The 19,924-nt window shown below is 47.1% G+C and overlaps 2 protein-coding genes across 2 annotated transcripts in view; both read left to right on the top strand.

The window, feature by feature from the left end:
- The window catches only part of LOC309564458 (uncharacterized protein), a 1,566,033-nt gene that overhangs the window by 1,186,498 nt on the left and 359,611 nt on the right, over nucleotides 1-19,924 (top strand). The window lies entirely within an intron of this gene.
- LOC309563998 (uncharacterized protein) overlaps nucleotides 1-19,924 on the top strand; it is a gene marked incomplete at its 3' end in the record, with an annotated part of 71,590 nt that overhangs the window by 31,147 nt on the left and 20,519 nt on the right.

The following is a 19,924-nucleotide window of genomic DNA, read 5'->3' as shown; positions in this document are numbered from 1 at the left end:
CAGCTGAACAGCCAATTGTCCCATTACTTTTGGTCCCTTAAAAAGTGGGAGGCACATATACAAACTGTTGTAATTCCTACACCTTTCACCTGATTTGGATGTAAATACCCTCAAATTAAAGCTGAAAGTCTGCAGTTAAAGCACATCATCTTGTTTGTTTCATTTCAAATCCATTGTGGTGGTGTATAGAGCCAAAAAGATTAGAATTGTGTAGATGTCCCAATATTTATGGACCTGACTGTACATACAATGACATCAAAAAAAATCTTCAGATACAAGATATGCCAACATGTTTCGCAGAGTGGGTAATCCACTTCTTCGGGGCTTTTTTTTTCTCCGCATATGTTTCACAGATGTCATAAACAAGGGAGGGAAGAAAAAAGAGCAAATATTGTTCGATTTGTTCCAGTTAAGGGGAGACCAGAAATTGTATGCATCAGATGCCACAGGTTCCCAGAAGATGCTGCCTAACCGGGAGAATGTGAAAACTCCCTGCTAGTGAGGCAGGAGATCTGTTACCTCACACAACGCCAGAGATGGGAGGTCATATACTCCATAACACAGATGAATGGGCAACCAGGTTCAAAACTAGGGAGCCCGGGGGCACGATGCCTGGGTCTCCTGACACCCCACCTTATCGACAAGCTTGTCGATAAGGTGGGGTCTGCCTATCCTAATTCTTTGACCAAAACTATTAAGGATAACCAGAACTAATGGGGATCATAAAAGGCAATCAGAAAACTCTGTCCAATTCAAAACTTAACAAATCCACACAAGATTCATAAACCCAGTCAGGAACATGACACATTAACACGGGAGTATATATTTGAATGAGAAATGTCGTACTGAACAAAATCCCAAAACCCAAATCCCAAAACCCAAAAAAAATGCCTGCAACAACACACCTGGGTGTTTTTTTTTTTTTTGGCGCTAGCGTTTTTTTAGGCATTTTTTTAGGTTCTTTGGAGGCAGGCAAAACATCTGAACTTGTGTATACAGGTATATATACACACATACTTATATGTGTATATATACACCAAACATATATAGGTGTGATAGTAGCAGAAATATATGCTTGCGCTAATGAAATCATTTACACTAATATGGCTCCGCTCCTATAACACCTATACATGTCTAAGTGTAAAATACATATAAGTATGTGTGTATATATACCACTATACACAAGTTCAGATGTTTTGCCTGCCTCCAAAAACCCCCAAAAAATGCCTACAACAACACACCTGGGCGGTTTTTTTTTTGACGCTAGTGTTTTTTTGGGCATTTTCTTGGGTTCTTTGGAGGCAGGCAAAACATCTGAACTTGTGTATAGTGGTATATATACACACATACTTATATGTATATATACACCTAGACATATATAGGTGTGATACAGCCCTCAAATTTTCCACTCGCCTGCTCGCATTTTGCGAGTGGAAAATTATGTATGGCGAGCTCCTGTCAGGGGAAGAGAGGAGAGGAAAGCTGGAAGGATTGGATAATGTCGGAGCGGCGGATCATCCCGCTAAAACCGGGGCGCTCGCCGACATACACAGTCCCGCCTCCTAGCCCGGCTTCTTTGATAGACAGAACACCTGGCCAACCAGGACCTGTGACGTCTATCAAAGAAGCCGGGCTAGGAGGCGGGACTGTGTGTATGAGTGAGCGCCCGGCAATTACAAGCTGTTACAGCGGGAGGATCCACCGCTCCGACATTATCCGACCAGCAGTACAGATGGAGGGGGTCAAGCCGATCATCTCAAGGCCAGAGCCGGTACAAGGGAGGGTGGGAGGGAGGACGGCTGCCCTGGGCGTCTGTGTCATGGGAGGTGGAGGGGGCGCTGCAAGGAGTGTTTCTGTGACTATACTGTAAGTTGAGAGGAGAGAACGGGATGTGCTCTCTCTCTTCTCGCCGGGCTTCACACTCCTTTCAATAGCGGCCGTCATACAGAGTTTATCCCCTCTCCTCCGAGTCAAAGCAAGCAATGTGGAAAGGGGGCGGGTAACAAACTCTGTATAGTTCCATCTGACATCCAGTGTCATTCCTGAGCCGTAAACTTCTTCCCCTTCTGCTCCTGCAGCCGCATCTCTCCCACCAGCTGTCCGTGCAAAGCTATAGGAATCGGCTTCTCTGAGGCTCCTTCTCTGCCCCTCCTCCGCTCTGACATAAGAAGAGGAGAAGGAGCCTCAGAAGAGGAGAATGACAGATCGATGTGCCGCGCTGTATCTGAGGTCTGCATGCTGGAGGAAAGAGAGAACTGCACTGGGGGCACAAATCTTATCCTGTCACCTCCCAAATTCCCATCTCAGCACAATCCCCCCCCTCCTAGCACAACCCCCCATCTCAGCACAATCCCCCCCCCCCTCCTAGCACACCCCCCCCCCATCTCAGCACAATCCCCCCCTCCTAGCACAACCCCCCCCCATCTCAGCACAGTCCCCCTCCTCCTAGCACAACCCCCCCATCTCAGCACAGTCCCCCCCCCTCCCTCCCATATTGATCCCACCTAGAAGTAATCATCTTCTCCCCACCCCTCCTGCTACAAATTCTCTTATCCCCCCAGGACAATCCCCCAAAGAGTATTTGTACTAGGAGGGGTGGGGAGAAGATGGTTACTTCTAGGTGGGATCGATATGGGGGGGGAGGGGGGTTGTGCTGGGATGGGGAATTTGAGAGGTGACAATATAAGATTTCTTCTAGCAGGGGAATTGGGGGGGGGGAGGGTGCTAGGAGGAGTGATTCGTGCTGGGGGGGTGGGTGAGGATTTGTGCCAGGAGTGGGGATTTGGGGATCGTCCTTGAAGAGATTATTAGAATGGGGTGGGGGGATGGATTTGTGCCAGAACAGGAAGTCTTGGGGCTGTTAAAAAGGGATATTTAGGGGGGGGGTTGTGCCAGTAGGAATAATGGGGGGTTTTTGTGCTAGGGGGGAAAATGTTGATGGGGGGGGAGGATTTGACGGGTAGGATTTGTTCTAGGAGGTGAAATTTGGGGGGTACTAGGAGGGTGATTTGGGGGGTTCCAGACCCTTGATGGGCACTGATTAGGCTGCACTGATGGGCACTGAAAATGTTGTTATTAATATTTATTTTTGTAACTTCTGCATTAATGCAAAAACATTTAACAGTGTAATTTTATGAGATAATTTATGAGGGCGTGTTTAGGGGCGGGGCAGGGTAGGAGTTGGGTGGGGCAACTGGTGGCGAGTAACCCTTAAGGCCTGGCTAGTAGCTCAGGACTTTAAATTTTGAGCCCTGGGAGTGATAGGAGCGTAACTATATTGGTGTTAATTATTTCATTAGCGCAAGTAGTGTTTTCTGCTCCTTTCACACCTATATATGTGCAGGTGTATATATACATACATGGGTGTGTATATATACCCCCTATACACATGTTCAAATGTCATGCCTGACTCCAAACATGTGCTCAAAAAATCCCTATAGACCCCTGCAGCCAAAAAGCAAGCTGACAGGGGCGAAGCCATATTACTGCAGCGAGAGTGACTTCAGAGAAACTATCTTTTCTATATAGTGGTCACCCTGATATGGAAGGGTTTGGTCACCCTGCCATAGCAGTCAGTTCACCCTACGCTACATTACGGTCACCCTGACACTTCACACTTTCCCTACAGAAACTACATATTTGCATCTAACTAAAGTGTAAAAGACTAGATATCCCTTTCCTCACACTAATAAATGCTAAATGACACTTGTGATGGTGTTCACCATCACTGGAATTTAAGGACAGATGGGTTGAATTGCTTCATATTTGTCAGCAAGGTCAAATGTTCCCTTTGCCATGAGGTTTCTGAGCAGGAAGTCCACTCTTATTATGGTCATCCCAGGAAGTTCTGAAGAGACGGTCGGTCAGAAAAGGACTTCCGTCTAACTTTTTAACCCCTGGAGGGATTTCTATGATTTTTGGTTATGTTTGCATTTGAAGTATGCTGATTCTGAAAATGTAAGTGTTATTTGAATGTGATGCATATTTTAGAAGTTATGAAAATGTTGCTTACTGTCTGAGGTGGCTATTGTCAGGTGTGCTAATGACCTCACCTGTTGTCTGCTAAGGGATATATTGACAATCAGAGGAATGTGTATTCAGGGCTCGTTAGGGAACCATTGTTCTGTGTCTGACTATTGTGTACATTGATTGCCCCCTGGGGCTTCTGTCTCCTTGCATTGGTCAAAGCTATCTGACCAATCCCTGTTGACTCATTTTCAAGTCCTCATTTGCATAGCAGCCCTCCTTGCATTGGTCAAAGCTATCTGACCAATCCCTGTTGACTCATTTTCAAGTCCTCATTTGCATGGATGTTCCACTTTCTGTATAAAAGTGTGCTGTGTTCTTACAATATACGTCTTCCTGTTTGAACTTACATACAGCCTGCCTGGTGTGTGTTCTAATGGATTCCGAATGGCACATAGCTGTAGTTCGGATCCCGGATCCTTGGTTGACCGAACCATCAGACGATGCGATCTGCAAGCTGACTGACTAGAAACAGAGGAGTGTCGGGAGAGCGGACAGAGCGAGCAAGGGTCTCGTCACAACACTTTTAAAGTAAAAGTCACAGAACTGTTTCCACTCTCTTCCATGTCCCTGTATAACAATGCTAGGAATTTGGGGGGGGGGGGGCTATCTTATATACTGGGGGGCGTATTCACTAATGATTGGACTATGCACCCCCTAGTCACTCCAATCACATTCCTAGCATTCTCCTGCCCCCTCAATTGGCTTTTGCTAATGGTTCTGGTCCAATCACATGCTTTTAAAGCCCATTTCCTGAACCATTGCATTTTGGTCGGTTCTGGTTGCCGAATTCCGAACTTTTTCAGCAAAAAGTTCTAAATTCGGCCGAACATCGACCACCCAATGTTCGGGTCGAACCGATGGTCGACCCGAACCGTTCGATCATCCCTAGTAGTGAGCAGAGATCCTCTGTCTCTCTCAGCAAAAATACAAGAAAAAGACAGATAATTCTGAGTGCACAATTCTCCGTGTAGATGAAGTACCTCCAGGGTCTCCAAGTGTCGGTGAAAGATTCTTCTGTGTTATGTAAGGTGGCCGTAAAGTCTTCCATACCCTAAGCTTGTTTACTTTGGTCAACCAGAGAGACTTCACAGGCAGGTTCTGATGCCATAAATTGACACGATTGAGGAAAGTGAAAAGATAGCACTGGACCCGTAGGATTATCTTACTGGTATTGGTAATAAGATGTTGATGTAAATACTCTATCCTAGCCTCTATGTCACTGAGGAAGCTGACAGGATCAGAGAGAAATGCTGGCAGTAGAGACATCAAGGGCCAAACAGGGACAGCCAGATGTGGGCCTGGTGCCGCAATTTGCCTAGGTCTGACCAAGATGGAGGACATCCCGATGATTCTCACCAAACTGAATTGGCCCAAGAGGCCATGGTACTCAGAACTTGTTAGACTCTCTGTTGGTGCTCTCAGATCATCCAGATTTCCTGTCCCGGGTCTGGTTTACCACTCTACGTCTTGCTTGACATCCTTAACCGCTTGAAGCCTAGGTTCTGAGGGACAGGGGCTTATCAGATTTGGTCATCTATGCACTCCTGAAAGCCAGAAGATTGAATTCTTACAAAGCCTACCATCGAACTTGCAAAGTATATTTACTATGGCGTGTGACCAGAAAATTCCATCTAGGGAAGTCTCAGTGGGACAAATTCTGTCTTTTCTCCAGTCTGGTCAGTCAGGTAAGAGTTTATAAAGGAAAAGGAATTGGCAGCACTCCAGGTTGAGTCAAAATCCAGATTTATTGACTGGACATCCAAATATGACAATCATGACAAGGTAGATGCGTTTCACACACTGACTGTGTGCTTAATCATTACTCTGGTGTGACCGGTGTGAGTCATCAGGCAATTACACCACCTTGAGCAGTGAGTTCTTGTCTTTTCAGGTAAGAGTTTAGCCTTGAGTACCATGAAGGGTGAAGTATCCACCCAGCAGCAGAGAAGGACCTAACTGGACTGGGTCCAGTTACAGCAGGATTCGGTGAACTTTGAAGAGGTACACAGGCCAAACCTTTGAGTCTGGTATGGATTTTAAGGAGATAACTCATGCAAAAAAAAGCATGAGGTTCCCCAGGAAATCCATATGAAATGCAACCTGGCTGGTCAGGAGAGGTGAGGAATGTGCACCCACTCCTGTGCCACACAAGGCCACATGCCCTCGAAAATGGGGGGCTGCCATGTTAATGAGGAGATGGGCATCTTCCCCACAACCCTTGCCCGGTGGTTGCCCGGGTGTCTGCAATTGTCTTATTGGGATCTAGAAGCCCTCTTTAACAATTAGGGGGCCCCCAGATACCATCCCCCACACGTGAATGAGTAGGGGGTACATAGTACCACTGCTCATTCCCAAAAAAAAAAAAAATTGTAACTTAGAAATAAGAATACCCAAACATTTGACAAATTTCAAAAAAATGTTCCTCGTAAATCCATCTATCCATCCACAATGCCTGTCATCTGTTAACTTGCAGAAAAAACAAAAATGATGACCCACCGCACTTATGTGATCCCAACAGTAACACTAGCCGAATGACAGATCCCTGAGCTGTCATCAGCTACTGTATGGTGATGACATTCTTTACCGACTATGACCATAGCCATATTTGGGTAGTGATGCTACTACTATGCCTGCCCTTTGCATAAAAGGAGCAGGGATTCTCCATGACATCAGTGGTTCCTTGGGTCGTCAATGTCTGAACAGTCAAAGTTCGGTCGGAACTGTCGACTCATCTCTATTTAGCAGTTCCTTTTCAATGACCTCTTATTTCTCACTCCCTAGTAGAGGCCCTTATACAGGGTGCTGCTCGCTCCTGTATGTTCCTCCTGTATGTTCCCTGGTGACTCAATGGAGTCTCAACCCGGTTCTCTCAGTTCTTCAAAAAAGAGTTGCACCAAAATGAAATCTCAGCATTGTGACCAAGAAAACCCATGGGACTAAGCCAGTTGGGGACAGCATGAGGGCAGTTTCCACCAACTAATAAAGCTGCAGTGCCAAAAGTTCTGTCAGGTGCCCATTCTTCTTCTGGATGTAGGTTGGGGACGTGGGGTTTCTAATGTGCCAAGCAATGGATGATAGAGGTCTGGTATAGGAAGAAGCTCAAAGGCATAAGCTGAGTGAAGAGAAAGACATGGAAGGGGCAAAGCTACAAAGGACCATCTCTTCTACCGAATGCCTCTCAAAATCCTGGAAACTGGCTGCTTGAGAAGCACAGACAGCAAACTCTACTGGTGCTGGAACTAGAAGGTGATTCATGTACAATAATAGAGCAGTGGTCACCAATGGAGAAGCTCCCCTTTGTGTACCTTCTACTGCTTGTGGTTAAAGACTGCCACAGATGCATCTTCTGCCTGGTAGGAAAAAAAAAACCTCAAGATGAAAGTAAATTGGCACCACCTTGGTATATGTAGGCTCGGTTCACACTGACGCAACTTGTGATTCAACTTGTGAGACCCCAAGTCGATGACCCATGTTAGTCAATGAGGGCTGTCTTAATTAGCTTTACTGAAGTTGCTCCGACTTTAGAAAAGTTTCCTGTACTACTTCAAGGCGACTTCTATTCTATACTTCTATCAAAGCAGTACTCAAGTCACCTGGCAAAGTCGCACCTAAAGTCATGCGACTTTCAGGTAGCAGCAGTGCGAACCGAGCCGTAATGATTATGACATCTTTAATACTTAGTACACCCACCTGAGTGACTAGAGGTTGCCCGGTTTATAAAGGGAGAGGGGACAGCCCATCACTGATTGTTACAAGAAGTGGCTTTGGAGGGTATTACAAGGATTGCAAAGGAACCTCGGAAAGTTTTTTTATCAAGGTAGAAGAAGTTCATTCCAAGCAAATGTTTCCTAAACATTTCCTAAACGGCAAATTAGAACATTTATCAAAATTAGTCAACTCAAATTAAAATAATTTCAATCAAAATCCATTATTTCAAACCCAAGCATTAATATATTTCTATTTCCTTTGGTGGGAGTGAAGATGACCCATCTATAAGGATATACAGTACATACACACACAGCACAAGGTCATGTTCACACTACGAGGCGTTTCTCGGGGCTGCAGTTCCTCTGAGCTACACAAGGCGGTGATCTCACTTCTACCCAGACAGAAAGTCTCTATGGAAGACAGGAAGTGATGTCAGGTAAAGAGAGGAAGTGATGTCAGGTATATATAGGAAGTTCCAGGTTAGAGGTGAGTCAGGAGGAAGTAGAGAGGAGACGTTGCTGGAAGTGGTAGCAGAAGAGGTAATTTATTTTTATTTATTTCAGGTACTTATATAGCGCTGTCAATTTAGGCAGCGCTTTACATATACATTGTACATTCACATCAGTACCTGCCCTCAAGGAGCTTACAATCTAAGGTCCCTAACTCACATACATACACAGTAGGGACAATTTTTTTTTTTTATATACAGGATCCAATTAACCTACCAGCATGTCTTTGGAGTAATAAGATCTTATTTTCTATTTACACCCAGTAACCCCCCCGTCATGTCCTTCCTCCATAGTCACTGTGACCTCTTTTATCTCCAGCAGATGATGATACACACATATATTGTGTGGAAACCTAGATCAACCTATTCAGGGGGCAGAACATTCCCCCACTTACGGGGCCGAAACATTTTCTTCATGTTGGAGATGTGTCACTGTCTCTTGTAAGGAGGGATGAGATTCAGATTCGGGTTGCACTGAAATTTAATTCAGAATATAAATTTTGGTGGAATTTGTGGTTGATTAATTTTGGTGCTCACCCGTAATGCCCAGGACAGCCTTGACCTTGGTCAGCAGTGGAGATGAGCCGTTGGTTCGGTCCAAACCTAGGCTGTTCGGGGGGTTTGGAGGTATGATTGAACTGCTACCTATTTGGCCCCTGTTCAGCGGGAGATGAGCATTATGTAGAAGTAGTATTTTCTCTAACGTCCTCTGACAGTCGTCGCCGCTCTTAATTCATTACGATTGGGTAATGGCTGTGCACTCTAAGAACTGCCTAGCTGTGCACGCTAGGCAGTTATTAAACAGTTAATAACAACAGGTTTTTTTAACCAGACACAACTCTAGGGGGCTGTCCTACAGACATTATCCCTCAGCTACTTCCTGTATCTAATCAGTTTTCTGCTGCCTAGCTCAGGAGTAGGCTGGGTTTTCCCTGGCTGAGACTTAGGTCTCAGCTTTTTTCTTCTTTTTATGTTTTCTCTCTACAAAAGTGTTTTTTTTTCTTTTAAAAAGATAGCTTTTTATTTTCTCCTTCGCTAAGTTAGTCAGACTTTAGAAGACTACAGTGTTTGCAGAGCTGGGCCTCGCACTGGTCGTTATAGGACCTTACGGACTCCCAGCCTGCCACCGAGCGTTAGCAGGTTATTGGTATGCCCAGGCCTCGCAAACAACAGTGTCCCTGGCGTCAGGGATGAGCCTGCGAAGTTGCTATCTTCGCTGGGATGTCTCAACTGCGGTACGCCCGCGTGTTGCTAGCGTCCCCTTCGGCTGATGGCACCCCCACTCAGGGTGGGAGGTTTCCTGTCGCAGAGCGGTGCCCACGTTCTCTGGACTGGTGAGTACCATGCCTACCCCTCTGTCTCTGAACGATGTTTGTTGGGGTGTGTATGTGGACCCTCTGTTTGGGGATGACAGTTCAGGTAAGGGTTCTGTGATGTCCCCCTTATGGATGTAGGTGCGGCCCCTGTGTGTCCCTTCCCTGTCCCTGCAGGGGCGCTGTCACGGTTTGACCGCGGTGTGGGGGGGGGGGTGTGGGAGTCTCCTACATCCCAGGAGTGCTTGTGGTGCTCTGTGGGGGCCAGTGCATGGTGTTTTGGGGCCGCAATTAGCGCTAATCTGCGTGGCCGCCATTTTGGGTGTGGACGGGCTGTTCGGCCTCATAGTGTGGGCAGCAGCCATTTTCTGTCCTCCTTTTGGCGCCGATCGGGCGCCATCTTTTGTATGGGCATGATGTCCTTTGTGGGCAGCGGCCATTTTCCCAGGGCTTTTCTGCCATAGACTTCTATTGACAACCATTTTCTTGTGGCTCAGGGCTGGCTTTGCCTCTAGGGGCGTGAGGTCACTTCCTCTTTCTTCCCTTCAGATCCTCAGCAGCACGCAAGTATAACACACTGTGGGGGGCATTTTACTGGTTTCTCTGGCCTGGATTCCTGCTAGTACTCATTTTGACAGACTCCTGTAGCAAAGGGACAAGGTCTCCATTTGCGGTGGGGGCCGCGGGAATCGCTGATTTAAAGGGCCAGTGTCACTTAAATTTTGTATTGCTATTATGGAGTCCCAGGATAGCAAATTCCCCACAGACCTGGTGGGTGATTCAGGTACCCCTGAATCCGCTTCCATAAGTCTCTCTATCTGTTGCACTTGCGACTTTAGTGTCAAAAGTGGATTTGCTGATGTCTGACCGGTTTTCTAAAAAACGGCTTATGCCCTCTCAGTCTTCTGATTCAGAGCCAGATTTGGTTGCCAAGGACAACGTCCCCCCTGAGGGGTCCCTGTCCTCTCAGTCGGATGCGGAGTAGGAGGATTCGTCCTCTGGGTCAGCGCGGGACCGCGCTGCGGTGGACGCGCTTATCAGCTCTGTTAAGGAAAAGTTAAATTTGGATGATGAGCCCCCCCTCCGTCGGGTAAGCGTGTTTCCTTCGGGAACCGCAAAGCCCAAAAATCGGGTCAGGTTTTACCTTGTCCCGAGGAGTTTCACGAAACAGTGAATGACCAATGGCGCCGTATCAAACATATGTTTGTGGTGCCCTAGAGATTTCAGTACCGTTATCCTTTTGCGGATCCGGTGGATTCTCGCTGGACTGTGGCTCCTGAGGTGGACCACACTGTTTCCAGGTTAAATAAAGTCACTTTGATGCCCCTGGGGGATTCCCCGGTGTTTAAGGACCCAGCGGATAGAGGGGTGGAGACAAGGCCCCTTAGTCGCACGGCTGTCGGCGGTTGCAATCCGCCACATTACTTGGTTGAATAGCTGGTTGGCTGACCAGTCTTCCAAAAAAAAAAATAAGACAGTGACTGACATCCCTTATGCGGGGAGTCGTCTTTTTGGGGACTCTCTGGATGATCTGATTACAGGATTCGCTGGGGGTAAGAGCAGTCCTTTGCCCCAGGTGGCTAGGGGAAAATTGTGCCGCTCCAAGAGGGGTTCCTCATTTAAACCAAACCAGGGGTCCTTTCGTAAGCCCGAGACCAGTTCACTTGGTTTAGCGTCACAATCCACCTCTTCATGAATGGACACCCTCACCCGTACCAGGGGTGAGGGGACGTCTGAGTGGTTTCAAGAACCTCAGTTGTACTATCTTCAGGATAGGTGGGTTCACAAGCTGATTCGCTCGGGATGCAAGATCGAGTTTTCGATCCTTCCCTGCAGACAGGTTCTTTCTATCAAACCTCAGGTTGTCATCAGACCGCCTCGAAGGTCTCCGGGGGCGGTACAAGTCATGCTCGCCCAGGGAGTCCTTATACAAGTACCTGTGCAGGACAGGTTTCGGGGTTTTTACTCCAACCTGTCCCCGGAAAAGAGGGGAAAGTGCGTCCTATTCTGGATCTGACGTCCCTACACCGCTAGGTGTGGGTGCAGAAGTTCAGAAGGGAATCTATCAGATCCGTGGTGGCGTCATGGAGTCCAGGGGACTTTCTAGTCTCCATTGACTTGCAAGATGCATATCTCCACATCTCTATTTTCAAGGGTCACCAGGAATATCTCTGCTTCATAGTAGCGGGGGAGCATTCTCAGTTTGTGGCATTGCCCTTCGGCTCCCAGAGTCTTCACCAAAGTTTTGGCCCCTGTATTAGCTTTAATACGCTTAAAGGGGATTGCCATCCTGTTGCAGGATCTGTCAATGACATTCCAAATGCTTCAGAAGTTTGGGTGGACTGTGAACTTCCAACAATCGACTCTGACACCGTCAGTGCGTATTCAGTATCTGGGCATGATCCAGGACTCTGCCCGGGCTCGGCTGTTTCTATCGGAGGACTAACTTCAGGTTCTAAAGGAAGAGGTGAAGTCCTTCAGAGACAGGGATCTCTCCTCCCTGCGGACCCGTATGCGGTCGCTGGGTCTGATGGTGTCGGCCTTCGAAGCCGTTCCGTTTGCTCAATTTCGCACCAGATCTCTACAAGCAGAGATCTTGGCCAGATGGGACAGGACTCTTCAGTCCTTGGACATGTGAATTTTTTTCTCAGTCATCAGGTGAGCCTAGACCTCTTGTGGTGGCTCCAATCGCCAGCCTTGACTCAGGGCCGGTCATTTCGGCCTCTGTTATCGACAGTGGTAACCACGGATGCCAGCCTTTTTGGGCTGGGGTGGAGTACTGGGCAGGTTTGTCTGCCCAAGGTTGGTGGTCCATGGGGAGGCCTCACTCCCACTGACCGTGTTGGAACTTGAGCGACAAAGCTTTGCTTGTTCCTGTGGACTTCCCGACTTTGGGGCTGTCCGGTCTGAGTACAGACGGATAACGCCACAGCAGTGGCTTACATCAATCACCAAGGGGGCGCCAGAAGTGCCTGGGCACCCTTAGAGGTGCTAGAGATTCAAATTGGGCCGAAACGCATGTCCCGGCAATCGCTGCCGTTCACATTCCGGGTGTGGGAAATTGGCAGGTGGACTGCCTAAAGCGCCAGGCCCTGGACCGGGGAGAATGGTCCCTACATCCTGAAGTATTCCGGCTCCTGTGTATCCGGTGGGCGACTCCGGACGTGGTTCTGTTTACGTCCTGGACGCGTTGGTGATTCCTTGGCATCGACTGATGTATGCCTTCCCTGCGATTCAACTGGTATCCAGGTTCCTTCGCCAAGTGGCGTCGGAACAAATATTGGTGGTTCTGGTGGCCCCAGACTGGCCACGTCGGTCGTGGTGTGCAGACCTCATACAAATGGTCGTCAAACCTCCTTGGTGGCTACCATTGCGAGATTAACTTCTGTCTCAAGGGCGGATCTTCCATCCTGCTTTATGGTTGCTGGCTTTACCGGCGTGGCTGTTGAAAGCCACGTCCTGAGGGATGGGGGTCTTCCGACTGCGGTCTCCGGGACGATTTATCATGGCACCTAAAAAACGTATTTTGCTTGGTGTGATTTGTGGGGTTTTCACCCGCGTGCCTTCTCAGTGGCGAAGGTCTTGGCCTTCCTGCGGGAAGGGGTAGATTAGCGTTTACGCTGGCCAAGATTGCGGGCCAGTTGTCGGCTTTGGCCGTCTTTTTTCAGCGCCCCCTGGCGACCAATCCGTTGCTTTGCACTTTCATTCAGGGGGTGCGTCATTTAGCTCCCCCAAGGACGGCTCCGGTGCGTCCTTGAGTCTTGCATTTGGTGTTGTCAGTTTTGCAACGACCTCCTTTTGAGGACGTCAGAGATATTCCTCTGTCTGTTTTATCCCAGAAGGTTGCCTTCTTGGTCGCTATCACATCTGCTCGCAGAGTGTCCGAGATGGCAGCCTTGTCTTGCTGTTCACCTTACCTGGTGCTACATAGGGTCAAGGTAGTCTTGCGACTAAACTGGTCGTTTTTTGACCAAGGTGGTCTCTTCCTTCCACCTTAATGCAGATATTGTTCTGCCTTCGCAATGTGCTAAGCCTGAGCATCCTAAAGAAGTGGCGTTGCATTCTTTAGCTGTAGTACGGGCTATTAGATTTTACCTATCTGTTACGGAGTCTATCAGAAAATCTGATTCCTTGTTTGTTCTTCCTGAGGGAACTCAGAAGGGCTTAGCTGCGTCCGCAGCAATCATTTCAAAATGGATCAGACAGTTTGTGGTTCAGGCCTATTCCGTTAAGGCTTAAAAGGGAAGTAAGGGGCTATAGAACAGCCCCCTGGAACGGCTGCAATGAGGGATGCTCAGACCAACTTCATAGAAATTTCAAAAAACTTTATTGAAGAGCATTTGACACATTGTCTAAAAATACCCCTTGACGGGGGAGCATATACAAATGATAACAGGGTGCAATGGTTAATAACCAACAACAAGCAAGACAGTATACATAAAACAATGACTCACACTCACAAGGCCGGCCACACATTCACACCAGAAGATCTGACCAACAGATACCTGAGCGAGCCGCAAACATTCCAACCTGGAATATATAAATGCTGCTATCTCATGGGTCTGCTGGTCGGCATGCCACAATATATTGGATTGACTTATAGATGTATATGGCCACAGGCTTCACCAAAAATTCATCAAATTCAAAGACATCAAAGTGTGTATTCCCATCTAGTCAACCTAATACTTCTAAGCCAAAAGATTGGATGGTTATTCTGATCTAGAGTCCGCATAGCAGGAATTCAAATAGATAGAAGTACTAGTTCATAATTTAGACTTAGGACAAAACATTTCACTTCTATTCTAAGATGTATAAGGGTCGTTTTAGCTCTTTAGCTTCCAAGACAGTCCCAATTGGGGGAATGTTACTAGAGGAATGTCTGCGTGCCGACACTGATGGGCTGTATATAATGCCAGTCCTTCAAAGTGGACAGGGATAGATGTCCTGGAAGAGGTGAAATATGGGCCCACTGTTATTTAAAAGTGGCGTTGTCAGACCGACATAGTCACCTTGCCACAGAAAAGTCTCTCCTAATATGTAGATGTAGGTGCGGGAGCTGGGGAGAGACGCAGTATGACTTTGTGACTGCGCGGGCTCACACCTTTATTAAGCTGTATTAATATAGGTAAATTGCCTTTGGCCCATGAATGGCCTTTCACTGGATTGCGTAGGCTTTGCTGTGTACCCAATACAGCCGATGTTCACTGCCTTTACTCTATCCCCTATTTCCAAAATGGCTTTAGCTCACCGTTTTCATGTTGCTCCTGGAGGAAAGGCTACTGAGGTCCCTCAGCGGGTGTAATGGAAATGAAGGCCCGATCAACAGGTTCTGCTCCGGCGTGCCACGAGGAGGCAGCGTGTACCGTGTGTCGCGGTGTTACAACGCCATAAGCAGGAGCTGGAACGCATCGGTGGCTCTTCCGGGTGACGTGCGGCCGGCGTGTGACGTCAACGCGTTTCGCGTGCGTGACGTACCCTTCGTCAGGACGTCATTGGATTAGTCTCAATTATGAACTAGTACTTCTATCTATTTGAATTCCTGCTATGCGGACTCTAGATCAGAATAACCATCCAATCTTTTGGCTTAGAAGTATTAGGTTGACTAGATGGGAATACACACTTTGATGTCTTTGAATTTGATGAATTTTTGGTGAAGCCTGTGGCCATATACATCTAGAAGTCAATCCAATATATTGTGGCATGCCGACCAGCAGACCCATGAGATAGCAGCATTTATATATTCCGGGTTGGAATGTTTGCGGCTCGCTCAGGTATCTGTTGGTCAGATCTTTTGGTGTGAATGTGTGGCCGGCCTTGTGAGTGTGAGTCATTGTTTTATGTCTACTGTCTTGCTTGTTGTTGGTTATTAACCATTGCACCCTGTTATCATTTGTATATGCTCCCCCGTCAAGGGGTATTTTTAGACAATGTGTCAAATGCTCTTCAATAAAGTTTTTTGAAATTTCTATGAAGTTGGTCTGAGCATACCTAATTGCAGCCGTTCCAGGGGGCTGTTCTATAGCCCCTTACTTCCCTTTTTAGTGCTATTTTAGGCTGCGGTGGCTCCCTACTTACCTTGGGAGACAATCTGGAATTCCAATAGTCTCCTGACGGGTTGAGTCCAGTCACACTACTGGACACAATAGTCTCTAGTCAGGGTGCCCCTTCCCTTTTGTCCTATTCCGTTAAGGGTCAGGTTCCTCCTTCCCCTGTAAAGGCTCATTCTACTCGGGCCATCGGTACCTCTTGGGCTTTTTGCCGTCAGGCTTCTGTGGCTCAGGTGTGTAAGGCGGCGACTTGGTCGTCTGTGCACACCTTTTCAAAGTTTTACAAACTTGATGTTTTGACATCCTCGGATGCTTCTTTTGGCCGCAAAGGTTGTAAGTGCGGCAGTTGTTTGAAGAGTTTTTGGCTCTTCTTTGTTTTTTTGTGGTCCTGGTTTGTCCAGTTCCTTGTAAGGGCAATGTTTTTTTTGCCTGGGGTGGCCTTCGTTACCTCTTGATGGCTGCATTTTTTTCCCCACCCCTCACACCTTGGTACTGCTTTGGGACATCCCAATCGTAATGAATTAAGAGCGGCGACGACTGTCAGAGGACGTAAGAGAAAATAGAATTTTTGTAAAATCTTACCGTAAAATTTTTTTCTCTGAGTCCTCTGACAGTCGTCGCCCCCGCCCCTCTGGTGTCTATTTTTATAGATATGGGGTTGTGTTTGCCTTGCGGTACTGCTTGCTACGAAACTGATTAGATACAGGAAGTAGCTGAGGGATAATGTCTGTAGGACAGCCCCCTAGAAGTGTGTCTGGTTAGAAAACCTGTTGTTATTAACTTTTTAATAACTGCCTAGCTTACTCCTAGAGTGCACAGCCATTACCCAATCGTAATGAATTAAGAGAGGCGACGACTGTCAGAGGACTCAGAGAAAATTATTTTACGGTAAGATTTTACAAAAATTCTATTTTTTTTTCTTCTATTTATGATGGCTTCCCTCTGTCAATGGTTCCTAAGGAAGCCATAAATGCTTGCCCCCGATGAGTCTCTAGAAACAATTCATGCCACTTAAAGAAAGGGGCAGGAATAGCAGTGACATCATTGCACAAATATGGCCACTGGCATTGAAGAAATAAGGTCATGGCCATATTTGGTCAATGATGTCACCACCAACCCAGCCCCTTTTTTATATAGCTCAGGGATCTGTCATTTGGCTATAAGTATTGGCAGGATCAGTCGTGTACACTGGGTCATTTTTGTTTTCCTTTTAACCACTTGCCTTCTGTGCACTTAAACCCCCTTCCCATCCAGACCAATTTTTAGCTTTCAGCGCTCTCACACTTTGAATGACAATTGCGTGGTCATGCTACACTGTACCCATATGAAATTTTTATCATTTTTTTCACACAAATAGAGCTTTCTTTTGGTGGTATTTAATCATCTCTGGGTTTTTTATTTTTTACAAAAAAAAAAAGAAGAAAGACAGAAAATTTAAAAAAAAAAAAAAAAAAGTTTTTCTTATTTTCTGCGAGTAAATTTTGAAAATAAATAAATTTTTCTCCTTCACTGATGAGGCGGCACTGATGGGCACTGATGAGGTGGCACTGATGGGCACTGATGAGGTGGCACTGATGAGGAGGTACTAATATGCCGCACTGATGAGCACTGCTGGGCGGCACTGAGAGGTGGCACTGCTGGGCACTGAGAGGTGGCACTGCTGGGCACTGAGAGGTGGCACTGCTGGGCACTGAGAGGTGGCACTGCTGGGCACTGAGAGGTGGCACTGCTGGGCACTGAGAGGTGGCACTGCTGGGCACTGAGAGGTGGCACTGAGGGGCGGCACTGATGGGCACTGGTGGGTGCCACTGATTGACACTGACGGGTGGCACTCATTGACACTGAAGGGTGGCACTGATGAGCACTGATGGGCGGCACTGATGAGCACTGATGGGCAGCACCATCAGTGCCCATAGTGCTGCCAGTCAGTGCTCATCAGTGCCTAGATGAGCAGGCACTGATGGGCACTGACTGGCAGCACTATGGGCACTGATTGTGGGCACTGATGGCGGGCACTCTGGGCATTGATGGTGGGCAGTTAGTGTGTTTAGTGTACCTTGTGTAATCAGGGCACTGGTGATCAGTGCCCTGATTACATTCTTCTGTGTCCCCGACGGTTGATCGGCTCTCCTCCTTCCTCTCACTGCAGTCTCCGTGTGAGGAAGGAGCGCTGGCGATGAGAGATGATCTCATATGTTTACATATGAGATCATCTCTCATTGGACGGTCCGATCACATGGTGAATGGCCGCTGTGATTGGCCATTCACCACGATCTGTGATCGGCTGTGTCCAAGGGACACGGCAGACACAGATTTTCCCCGATGCGCGCTCGCGGGAGCGCGCGGGGAGCCTGTTTCTGGGAGGCCGTTTAAAGACGGCCTCCCGAAAATGCGAGTCCGCGCTGCAGCCGTACTTCGGCTATAGCGCGGATGGGAGGAAGTTAATTAGGGAGCATCGTGATTAAAAATTCATTTTTAACAAGGGACATTTTCTTTTTATTAAAGGACAAATGTTTGGGCGCCTTTATTTTTAGTTTACATTTTTATGTACCGCATACCAATTCACGTAGGGGGGTTGTATTATCCAGTATCAGGATGTGTCTGGATGGTGACTGTATCATTGTGTGTGTCAGGTTCCTATAAGGTGTCAGGATATCACTGTCTATTTCTCCATGGAGGAGTGGGAGTATTTAGAAGGACACAAGGATCTCTACAAGGACGTCATGATGGAGAATCAGCCGCCCCTCACATCACCGGGTAAGAGGAGACTTTATTGTAAAGGAGAGAGCAGTACGGAGGCTCCACCTAGATCCCCCATCATCTGATAAACACATAGAAACAATGTATTCAGTCAGTGTGTGTGTTTCCTACAGATGGATCCAGTAATGGGAACCCACCAGAGAGATGTCCCCGTCCTCTGTATTCCCAGGATTCCACACAGGAAGGTCACACCATCCCTAACCATCATCAGGTAGACGATTGACAATTATTGGTAGTTCTGATTTATACACAAGCATGTTTGTTACAGTGACTGTTTTATTATATATTCAGAGTGGAAACCTTGGGGATTATAAAATTGTTGTTAAAGAAGAGTATAAAACGAGGGATGAGGAGTATGGTCAGATTGAGGAATTTTCAGAAGGACGCAAGGATATTATTGAGCCATCGAATACCAGGAACTCACCAGAGAGATGTCCCCGTCCTCTGTATTCCCGGGATTCCACACAGGAAGGTCACACCATCCCTCACCATCATCAGGTAGATGAGGAACAATCACTGATAGTATCATTAGGATCTGTACATTATCTGAATTGTTACTATTGATGTCATTTTTATTATATATTCAGAGTGGAAACCTGAGAGATTCTGCAGTTGAGGTTAAAGAAGAGATAAAAGAGGAGGATGGGGTGATGGAGGAAAGACACAAAGATCTGTACCAGGACACCATGGTGGAATCCTCTAGCTACAGAAACCCAGCAGAGAGATATCCCCGTCCTCTGTATTCCTGGGATTCCACACAGGAAGGTCACACCATCCCTCACCATCATCAGGTGGGTGGAGTTGAGGGTCGGGAACATAAAGTGATTGAACCCTCTGACATGTGGAGACGATGTGTGGACTCTACAAGATGATATTTTCTATGTGATCTCACATCATAAATACTTCTATGTTACAGATGTTATTTTCTGCCATTCTGTTGGTTTAGGGTGAAGATCTGATGAACATGAAAGTTGAGGGTGAAGTAGAAGAGACTTATGTGAGGGACGATCAGCAATATACGGAGGAGGCTGGAATGACGAGGACATTCATAGAGGAGGACACTCCTACAGAGATCAGCACAGGTGACCCATAATATATTCTTCTCTTATCTCTGCTCTGTTACTGCACACTGATTGGTCCAGAGTAGGGCGGGAGCTGATTGATATCAGCCAATAATAGGTTGATAATGGTCACCTCCCTGTACTGAAACCCGTCCTGGGGTTCAGCTGGCAGTATTAGGTTGTGTGTCACTCCTAGTTACAGTAGCACAGATATGAGAACACAGATTGAGCCTTTCTTAGGTTGGTCCCTCTTCTTCCAGCAGACTTCTAACTTAATGTTACCATAAAACTCTATAGCCAGTCTCGTTGGGATGATAAGTAAGGAGTAACATAAAGACTGGAAAACTTAACTTTCCAGGAGAAAATACTGCTGCAAGTTCCCTCCAGTGCTGCATATCACCAGACGCCTAGGCCTATGGCCAATTATTCTATGGTAAAGGGTCTTCAAGTCTGAACTTCAACCCTCTTGTTTATCAGAGGTCACATGACCCAGTGCCT

Source organism: Pelophylax lessonae (assembly GCF_965119305.1).
Source record: "Pelophylax lessonae genome assembly, chromosome: 9".
NCBI lineage: Eukaryota > Metazoa > Chordata > Amphibia > Anura > Ranidae > Pelophylax > Pelophylax lessonae.
This window is presented reverse-complemented; position numbering and strand designations above follow the sequence as displayed.